This window comes from Arvicanthis niloticus, chromosome Y, assembly GCF_011762505.2.
Source record: "Arvicanthis niloticus isolate mArvNil1 chromosome Y, mArvNil1.pat.X, whole genome shotgun sequence".
Taxonomy (NCBI): domain Eukaryota; kingdom Metazoa; phylum Chordata; class Mammalia; order Rodentia; family Muridae; genus Arvicanthis; species Arvicanthis niloticus.
Genome location: NC_133431.1, coordinates 667,651 through 677,863, shown reverse-complemented (window position 1 = coordinate 677,863; position 10,213 = coordinate 667,651).

Below are 10,213 nucleotides of genomic sequence, written 5' to 3'. Positions count from 1 at the left end.
TTGTCCTCCCTCCCCATTTTTTTGTTAGGAACTGTGTAAGTTGAGAGTTGCTTTCGCATTAAAATCAGACCCTGACAATTCTCCTTTTGCTTGGTCTCGCTTCTTTCTCTCACCTATGTTCCTTTTCAAGTGAGATGCCCCTCGATCCCCAGGAATAACTGAGACCCATGGGTCGGGTCAGCCATTGGCCAATCTGAGAGAGGCTGTTTTTTTCCGTCGTGAGTCCTTCTTCTAAGATGCATCGAGTTGACAACCAAGAAAAGCCATCGCACCATGGCCAGAGGACTTTGTCAAGAAAGCTCAGCAACACTGGGGACACCGACGACAGGAGTAATAAAGAGCCTCAGGCTGCCAGACACTAGACAATTCTCCATACTGGATACATCCAGCTAAAGACCCAGCAAAATTAAATAAATTAAATAAATAAATAAATAAATAAATAAATAAATAAATAAATAAAATCATTGGGCATGATGGTATATAACCATAATCCAACACTCAGAATACAGAAATAGGAGGATTTTGGGTTTGAGGACAGCCTTGGCTTCAAATTTCAGTCAAGTCTGAATTACATAGTTAAATTCCTGTCTAAAAACCAAAAATTCCCCGAAAACCCAAAATAAGGACAAAACCCCCAAGTAACTAACTCAAATACAAAGATACGTAAGAGATGATGTATCAGTGCTACTGGCAATCCAAGTATTAACATTCTAAAGAAATGTGTTACTTTAGAATGTGTTACTATGGTCGGGCAGTGGTGGTGCATGCCTTTAATCCCAGCACTTGGGAAGCAGAGGCAGGAGGATGATGGTGATGGAATAATGATCAATAATCATGGCAATCAATAATAAATACCAATCAATGACCAATAATCAACACTAGTCAATAACCAAAAGTGATATATTATCATGGCAATCAATAATCAGCAGTCAATGCCTATCAATAATCGATTCTAATCAATAGCCAATAACAATCAATAACTGATGGCAATGCCTTTAATCCCAGCATTTGGGAGGCAGTGTCAGGGGGATCACAGTAATGGAATAACGATCAATAATCAATGCCGATCTATAATCAATAATTAATAAATGGTAATCAATAATTATCAATACTCATTGATAACCAATAATGATCAATAATTGATGGCATATGCCTTTAATCCCAGCACTTTGGAGGAAGAGGCAAGCAGATTTCTGAGTTCCAGGCCAGCCTGGTCTACAGAGTGAGTTCCTGGACAACCAGGGCTACACAGAGAAACCCTGTCTCGAAAAAATATCCAATAATAATAATAATAATAATAATAATAATAATAATAATAATAATAATAATAATAATGAATCCAAGAAAAAAAGAATGTGTTACTGTTTTAGTTTACTAAAAAATTAAACGTATGCCCTCCTAAGCACTAGGTACAGCATTCTTTAACATAAACACTAGAGGCCACGATTGTTCAGCCACTATCTTTTTTATTTTGGAAAGTGTTGATAGAGGTATATCTCAAAGACACAAAATGATCCAACAGTCAACATTTCTGACTGTTACATGGGCTCCCCAGTTTTGGTTTTGAGGCATCTGATATTGTAGGTATCTACAACACGAAAATTAATTTTGGGGGGAGCCAAAATATCAATAAAGTACTTAAATTGAAAAAAAAAGTTTTGGTTTTCTAATCATGGTTTTTCAAATCATGTTCTGTGAATGCTCGGAAGCAAATATACATGGGTATGGTGTGAATATAAAATAATAATAAAATAAATAATAAATATAAAATGTCTCACCCAGGTTCACATGTTAAACCAGCTGAATGTGCTGTTGTGAGAGGATGTGTGGCATCAGTGGAAGAGGCAGGAACATGAATTTCAAGGTCTTCTGGCCTCCCTGGTTCTCTCTCTGTCAACTCCTCCAGAATGTGGCCTCAACTCACAGTATGATCTGCCCCTGTGACTATGGACTGATCTTTTGCAAAATCTTTGGCCAAAATCAATCCATTCTTAGGTACCCAGCAACAGCAATGGAAACTATGAGTAACACCCACAAAAATAATCTGATGCACTACTCACCAAAATCCTGATTAAATCACTGCAAATTTATTTTGCAAGTTCTTAAACTTTTAAACGAAGCGCATTCCTGATATAGGTACATTTAAACTGTTTACAGTAAACTAAGTAACTGATAACAATTGCAGAACAAAATGTGCCAATCTTCAAGTGAAACCTCACAAAACCTAGGCTTAACCAATAAAATTTATTTGTGAAACAAACCTGAGAACTCAAGGGAAGACAGACTGTGCAAGTCACAGGGCACATAAGCATAACAAATTGCTAACATTGTCTCTCTCAAAGACAGGGCAATCCATATTGCTACAGGCTGGCTCAAAGACAGGGCGATCCACATTGCTACATTCTACACTGCAAAAAGTATCATGTTAAACCAAGATTATGTGTCGGCTTTGCAATGAAAATATCTTATTCACAATCTGTAGAAAGATGAGAGATAACAAACGTCAATAGAAACAGTGAATTCTATAGTGTTAGTTGATCTTAAGATTAAGTTATTATAAATTGCAAGAATATTTTTATATATTTTAGCCCTTAATTGAAGTTAAAATTTAGATAAGAATGGGAAAGAGATGAAACTGCTAGTTATTCAGAACATCAATATATAGATGCTGGTATGTCCTGGGAGATTCTTGTTAATTAAAATTACTTAGAAGGTAGATTCTTTGTCAGTGGTAATCAAATAACAAAATCTATTTAAAAGAAACCAACTGTTATATTGGAATATAAAAAAATAAATATAGCAAAATAAATATAATTTAAAAAATATAAAAAATAAATATAAAAAAATCTTAGAAATAAACTTCCATTTATGGAATAAAATATAAAATACTTACAACAAGGAATAGACTAAATTGGTCCAAGCTCTGGGAAGGTCACAGGAAGAGACATCCCTGGAAGATCACTTTGGTTTGAATGTTTGATAGTTTTATCAGCCCAAGCCACCACCTTCTTTCTTTCTACTAAACTTTCAATATCTTTGAAGTCAGAATCAAAAACAGCATTTGACAGGCCAGTTTCTTTCAATCTCCAATAATGTTTTTTTAGGGCTGGAAGCAAAGCATTCAATAAACTACAAACAAGATGACAAGAAAAGAGAGATCTCTGTTATAAACACACTATTGCAGTTCTTTGGTACAACAGGCAAAGTATTACAGTATCATTTAAATGATTTCCTATGTAACTTTACTTGGCAATTTCTCTAAGCCTGCGCCAAGTCTATGTGATGCCAAACTGTCCTTTTTTAAAAACTTTATGTTCATTCTCTCCCTTAATACCCATTAAAATATTAATATTAGTTTTTTCATAGTTCAAATTTGTTTTGTAGGAAATGTTCTACAGGTGGTCCTGGTAGTTTCTATGTGATCCTGTGAGTCTATACCCAGATGGAACCCTGTCATTTTCTAAGCCCACAGCCTCTATGTCTCACCTCATGGCTTCTTCACAGTCCATGGAGTTAGACTTACAACAGTTCCATCATTATCAAATGTGGATATTTTTGTATATGACATATACAATACAGTATAGTAACTACACAGAGATAGGAGGTGAGTGTGGGAAAGGCCTGGGAATCTGAGGAGGGGAGGACAGCTACAGCTCATAGATTTATAGATCTCTGAACTTTTGGCAACTGTACTTCTCTGGGGAGTAAGATTACTAGGTCTGAATGTGCGATGAAAGTTTTACTTTTGATGTTCAGAGTATTCCCATAGTTTTAAGATTGGAAGTGACAAGTGTTTCACTATATTTAAAGTGTGCATTTAAGCAACAGACAGACATTATGCAGACTGCCTACTTTCTTGGGAAAGTCTGAAATTGTCATCTGTCAGACAGAACTTTGTAGGAAATTGACAGCTCTGGAGCTGCCTCCAGTACCAAGCTCAGGCATAGGCCTGGGGGATTAAAGAAAGATTCAGACTCGGTCATTCACTGTGAGAGAATGCCAATGCCTTTACTGAGCAGGTTCAGTATATACACCAAGCCAGGGAAGGAAAACCACAAAGTCAGGAAAAAACAGGAACTCAACTGGGGGGCAATAGGATGTCAAGTATAAATTCCCTTCCTGGGGCATCATCCTCCAACAGGATGTTTTGTTCTTTTGTTTTGTTTTTGTTTTATTTTTTTGTTTTGTTTGTTTGTTTGTTTGTTTGTTTGAGACAGGGTTTCTCTGTGTAGCCCTGGCTGTCCCGGAACTCACTCTGTAGACCAGGCTGGCCTTGAACTCAGAAATCCGCCTGCCTCTGCTTCCCAAGTGCTGGGATTAAAGGAGTGTGCCATCAATCATTGATTATCATTGGTTATCAATTAGTATTGATAATTATTGATTACCATTTATTGATTGGCATTGATTATTGATCGTTATTCCATCACCGTCATCCCCCTGCCTCTACCTCTCAAGTGCTGGGAAGGAAGTTTTGTTCTTAGAAAAATGGCAGAATGTTACTTAGTAGAGAGCAGCACATGGAGAGTCTCAACCAGGGCATGGCAGCCCTTGGGGTCTTACAGAGATGGATGGCCCAGAACTGCAGTCAAGGACAGTTTAGAGGAAAGTTTTTTTTTTTATTTGTAAAGGAAAGACTGAACAAATAAGACTTCCACCAATGCCATTAAAATACAAAAAGAAAGAAAATGTAGCTTTTAATTTTTTACATTTTATACCTGAAACAAAATAAATATGACAACGCCTTTTTTCGTTTGTTTTTTGTTTTTTGTTTTGTTTTTGTTTTTACTGGAGGCTCTATCATTAGGGACGATTATGTTATTTAAAATTATTTACATACTAGTAAAATGAAGAACTCAGGCTAAAATTATTTCCTTTCATAATATGTATTTAATATGTGGAAGTCATAGAGTTAACTTGCAACACTTAATCTTTCTATAAATATATAAGAATTGACTATCCATTAAGAACAAGAACTCACTTAGCTTCTCCATACCTGCCTTCATAACTACAAGAAGCAATTTCAGCTTTTGAAAAAAAAGACTCAATTCAATATCTTTGTTTAGAACCTGAAATCTCTCCTACTGATGAATCTGGTGTATCTGAATTAAACTAAGATTTAATACTTATGTTAAAACTCATTTTCCTTAAACTTTATTAAAGAAATATTGCTTCTATTATTTTCAGGTACAAATTTTTAAGTTTCAAACACCTACATGAACTGCAAATTTTTTCTATATTTAGTACAAAAACTAGTATATTCTTTTTTTTTTTTTTACTCTTCAGCAATAGTTAAGATAAAAACATGTCACAATAAACTCAAACTGTTTTAATAAATGTAAACCATCCTATTACCTTGTAACACACAGTCCCTGGGGTTGGCAAGGATGAAAGTGGTGAGGGAGATGCAGCCCATCCCGCTTGTCTTAGGAGAGCTGTGCAGCTCACTGTAATAGGAAAACAGTGAACAGACAAGAAGGTTCTATAGAACTTGAAACTAATATGTTACAGAAATTTCAAGTTTCTGCCAGACATTTGATTAAACAATAACTTACTAATTCCTCATATCCAGAAACTATGCCAGTGTAACTATATAACCTCACCTATACACTACATCCATACATGTGCACACATAGATATGCAGAGTATGTAAATATCTCATATAATATAACGAACCTCAAGGGTTTTCTTTTATACATATCAGGTTAAAACAGTCCAGATGCTCAGCCCATTTGCTTTCCCTTTGTTTTCTGTCTCAATCTTCTTAATTATGTGATTTCTAAAGAATAAAAGTATTTGAGTTAATGTATCTGACTTGCAAGCTTAAAATACAAATTCTCTGTTACTTACTGTTTCCCTCCTAAGTACTAGAAAGCTAAACCATAAACATTATATTTGTTTGATCAAAGGATAATTCTTGTCCAAACTAAAGACATGAACATTTTCTTTGTTTTCTTGTTTTTCATCTATTTTCAAAATAGGGTCTAGATTTCCTACTACTTCCATGGCCTTCTACTGACATTTATCAAGCACTGAAATTACAAGCTCACAAAGGCATATCCACTGGTGTTCTGTAACTTTCTCTACAAGATTAACTAGAACCTATCATCTCTGACATAGGAGTTGTCATTTATTTACTATGTGAATAACATATGGTTTTCATAAAATGAACAATACGTTTTTCCTGAGTTTCTGCTCCTGGTTTTACATTTGCTTTTTATAGAAGCCATTTTCTAACACATTAAACCCAATAACACCACATATAGGATTGAAGTCCTGTATTCAGCCACAAACCAGCTGGCTGACTACTATTCCAGAGAGTATGACATAAGAATCAAGTATACCATATTAACTCAGTAAAACTTATTACAGGAAAATGACAACACTTAAACAATTAACACAAAAATGTGTATTTAGATGCTACAAATATTCAAAGGCAAATATATGATCACAGGCTTACAAATGCAAGATTTATGACAATGCTATACTAAATTCACATCCTGGCTACTCCATCTATTTTTTTATGTAGCATTAATAAGTACAAAATCTGTTTAAGTAACATTAATAAAAAAGTTCATTTGTCTTCATAAAGATATATGAGTAACAATATCCAAAACTGGACTACACCTGTTATTCATTCTTTCAAATGTCTATCTACAGAGTTACTCTAATTATATTTCCCACTGCAGACTGAGGGTCAGAATACAGCCTTACCAGATGCTGTCTTAAGGTCCTCACCCTAGTGCCAACTTGCCTTCTTGGTAATAATGGTCTGACCTCATAGAAAAATCACGGACGATAGATGCAAAAACAAACAAACAAAATCCCCTCTCATTTCTACTTGTCTCGTGCTCTGGCTGAATCTTTCATGCAATATGACAGCCAAGTCTGAATACATCTAACTCTCATAAAAGACCAGTGAAAGAAGAACACAAACTAGAAAAAAAAAATAAAGAAAGCCTATTTAGTCCCAAATCAGAGGAAGCCTGCCTGATAAGATAAAGGACAGAGCAGGAAGTGAAGATCCACTTAAATATATTTAAAGTGCAAATACTAGCCCTCACCAAACTCCCCAAAGTTAACAAAATGATGTAAGTATTAAAAAAATCAAGCCAGGCAAAGGACTTAAACCCCAGCACTCAGAGACAGAGGGCAGGCAGATCTCTGTGAGTTTGAGGGCACCCTGGTCTACAAAGTGAGTTCCAGGACAGTGAGGGCTATACAGAAAACCCTGACTCAAAAAACAAAACAAAATTCTGACAATTAGCTTTCCTGTGTAAAACCATTATGACCCTTTAGATAATCAATAGTAGCATATCCAACAAAAACTGCATGTATTACTGGCAAGAATATACACCATTAACAATACATGTTCTATGCTGCTACAGCAGACTAGAAATACACATGTGGAAAACAGCTGTGTCAGAAATATAGTAAACCACACATTTAAATAACTAACATTATTTGGATTTGTACTAAAAATTCAGACCCCACAAGCAGACCATCATGTACTTAGGTGATGCCATGTGAATGTTCTCTCTATTTTAATTGGTCAATAAAAGTAACAGACCCTGGGATTGGATAGTTGTGGGGAAAGGTGGGACTGGAGGCTCCAAAGGGGGGTGGCATGTAGAGGAAGAAAAAGAGAGAAGGAAGAAGAGAGGAGGAAGCCACTATGAACCAGAACCACATGGCCAGGAGAAACCACAATTAATAAAGAGTCTTAGCTTTGGGAACTAAGTTAGTATTGTATTAGATTTGCCCAATCTTGACATATGACTTATGATTACAATATTTGGATTGTGTGTCATTTATATGGGTTATTAGGGTTGGAAATTTTAACAACAAATTGGCACACCTTATGTCCAGCTTAGAACCGAACTATGCAGAGATGAAAATCCACCCCCATTCCCTACAAAATAAACAATGAGGGCTTCACTCTAAAGCTGCATCAGGGTGGAAATTAACCATGCAATGAGTCTAAGGGGTTTACAGAGAGCTGACTGAGAGGCTCCCTCCTCAAACTCCAAGCAAACCTAGACAACTAGAGGTAGCTTCCCAACCCTGAGCTGGGACACAAGGTGGCGCCAATGTCACAACATAGTTGGGGTTCCCTGAAAGAAAAAACTGGGACCCAAAGTCAAGGCTTCCAGAGAAGCAGCCTTCACAACTGGAGATCAGCATCTGAAAAGACAGCACCTATCTTTCCAAAGCTTTCTCACAGACACAAAGAGCTGATCTAGGCATCTCTGCCCTAAGTCAACCTTCCTGTGCACACTTTCAGATTTTTAATATTCCCCCCCCACCCTCACACACTTCTAAAGAGGGCACAGGACAGCCAAACCAGCTCTCACAAATGGTTACACTGCAGGCTGCCTGAGATCAATACACTGCAGGCTACAGCCCAGACAAAACATCAGAGAGCTCAAAACCACAAAAGCCAAGGGTCTTTGTGCAGTCAGCCCCTCCCTACTAATAAAAGAATCAGATAGGCCCACAGAAAGGACCACTAAGTCCTAAACCAAACACCAGAGAAAAGACACCAAAGAATAAGACCAGATAATAAAAATTAAATAGTGCGGGGCAGTTAATCCCAGCACTTTGGAGGCAGAGGCAGGGGGATGAAGGTGATGGAATGACAATCAATAATCAATAAATGGTAATCAATTATCAATACTAATCGATTGATAATTAGTATTGATAATTATCAATAATTCTCAATACTAATTGATAATCAATAATGATCAATAATTCATGGCACACACTTTTAATCCCAGCACTTGGGAGGCAGAGGTATGCAGATTTCTGAGTTTGAGGCCAGCCTGGTATACACAGTGAGTTCCAGGACAGCCAGGACTACACAGAGAAACCCTGTCTTGAACAACCAAAATAAATAAATTTAAAAACAACAACAACAGCAAAAAACCCAAAAAACAAACAAACAAACAAAAAAGAACATATATGGAGTCAGTCCTGTTAAGGGCCTGCTCCTTAGAGATACCCTTTCCAGACTGACAATATGGCCCTCTCCTGACTTCTTTGGCAAAACCAAATGTTTTCTGCTGTGTATGTACCCTTTCTCAAGCAAAAAAAAAAGAACATCAGATCCTTTCTTAGGAAAATAACAAGCATGCACCCCAAAAGACCTCAGGGCCAACCCTAATCCTGAGTCCCTGCATGAAGACTCTGAGAGATGAAGTGAAGCCTGGGTCGCTCTATGGACTCCAAGATGTTGGAGACGCCAAAGCTGTGAGACATCTGCTAGGAAGATGGAGTGGAACCAGTCTATTAGAGATATATTCTGAAAAAAACAAAACAAAACAAAACAAAAAAAGCCTGGCAGTGGTCGTGCATACCTTTAATCTAAGCTCTCAGGAGGCAGAGGCAGGTGGATTTCTAAGGTTGAGTCCAGCTTGGTCTACAGAGTGAGTTCCAGGACAGCAAGGGTTACACAGAGAAACCCTGTCTCAAAAAAAAAAATAAAAAATAAAAATAAAAAATAAAAATAAGAAATATATTCTGCAGGCAGAAAAGGTGGAGGAATGGAGCCAGCTAAGCCCTCTGATATCAGATATTAAGCTAGAGAACTGGGTTTCAACCTTCCTATTGCTGTATCCCTTTAATACAGTTCCTTGTGTTGTGGCTACCCCCCCAACTATAAAATTATTTTCATGGCTACTTCATGAAAATCATTTTGCTACTGTCATGAATTATCATGTAAATATCTGGTTTCAGATGGGTCATGGCCCACAGCTGGGAATTGCTGAGCTGGGGATTCAGTGATTACATGCTACGTTATCAGTCTTGTTGGGTCCAACATTTTCTGTCTATGCCCCCATTCCTCCTTTTAGGAATAGCAATGTCTATCTGTGCCATTGTATGCTGAAGTTAATTCACTATTCAAACTCACAGGGTTTTATTGAGACTGTGGAAGACTATGGGGGCTTCTGAAGTAGGATTAAATACACTTTGCATTATCACAATGGCCTCTGAGCCTTTGCGGCCTGGGAGTGGATTGTAGTGGTTTGAATGAGAATGTCTACCGTATGCTCAAATATCAGAACCCTGGTGGTGACTTAACAGGCTACACCTCACTAGGGGCAGGATCTGAGGATAGTATGTAGACTAGCCTCAATTCCAGTTTACTCTCTTCTATTCATGTTTGGGGTTTAACATGTGATCTCTCAGCTCCCTGCCATGATGGTCTCATCCTTCT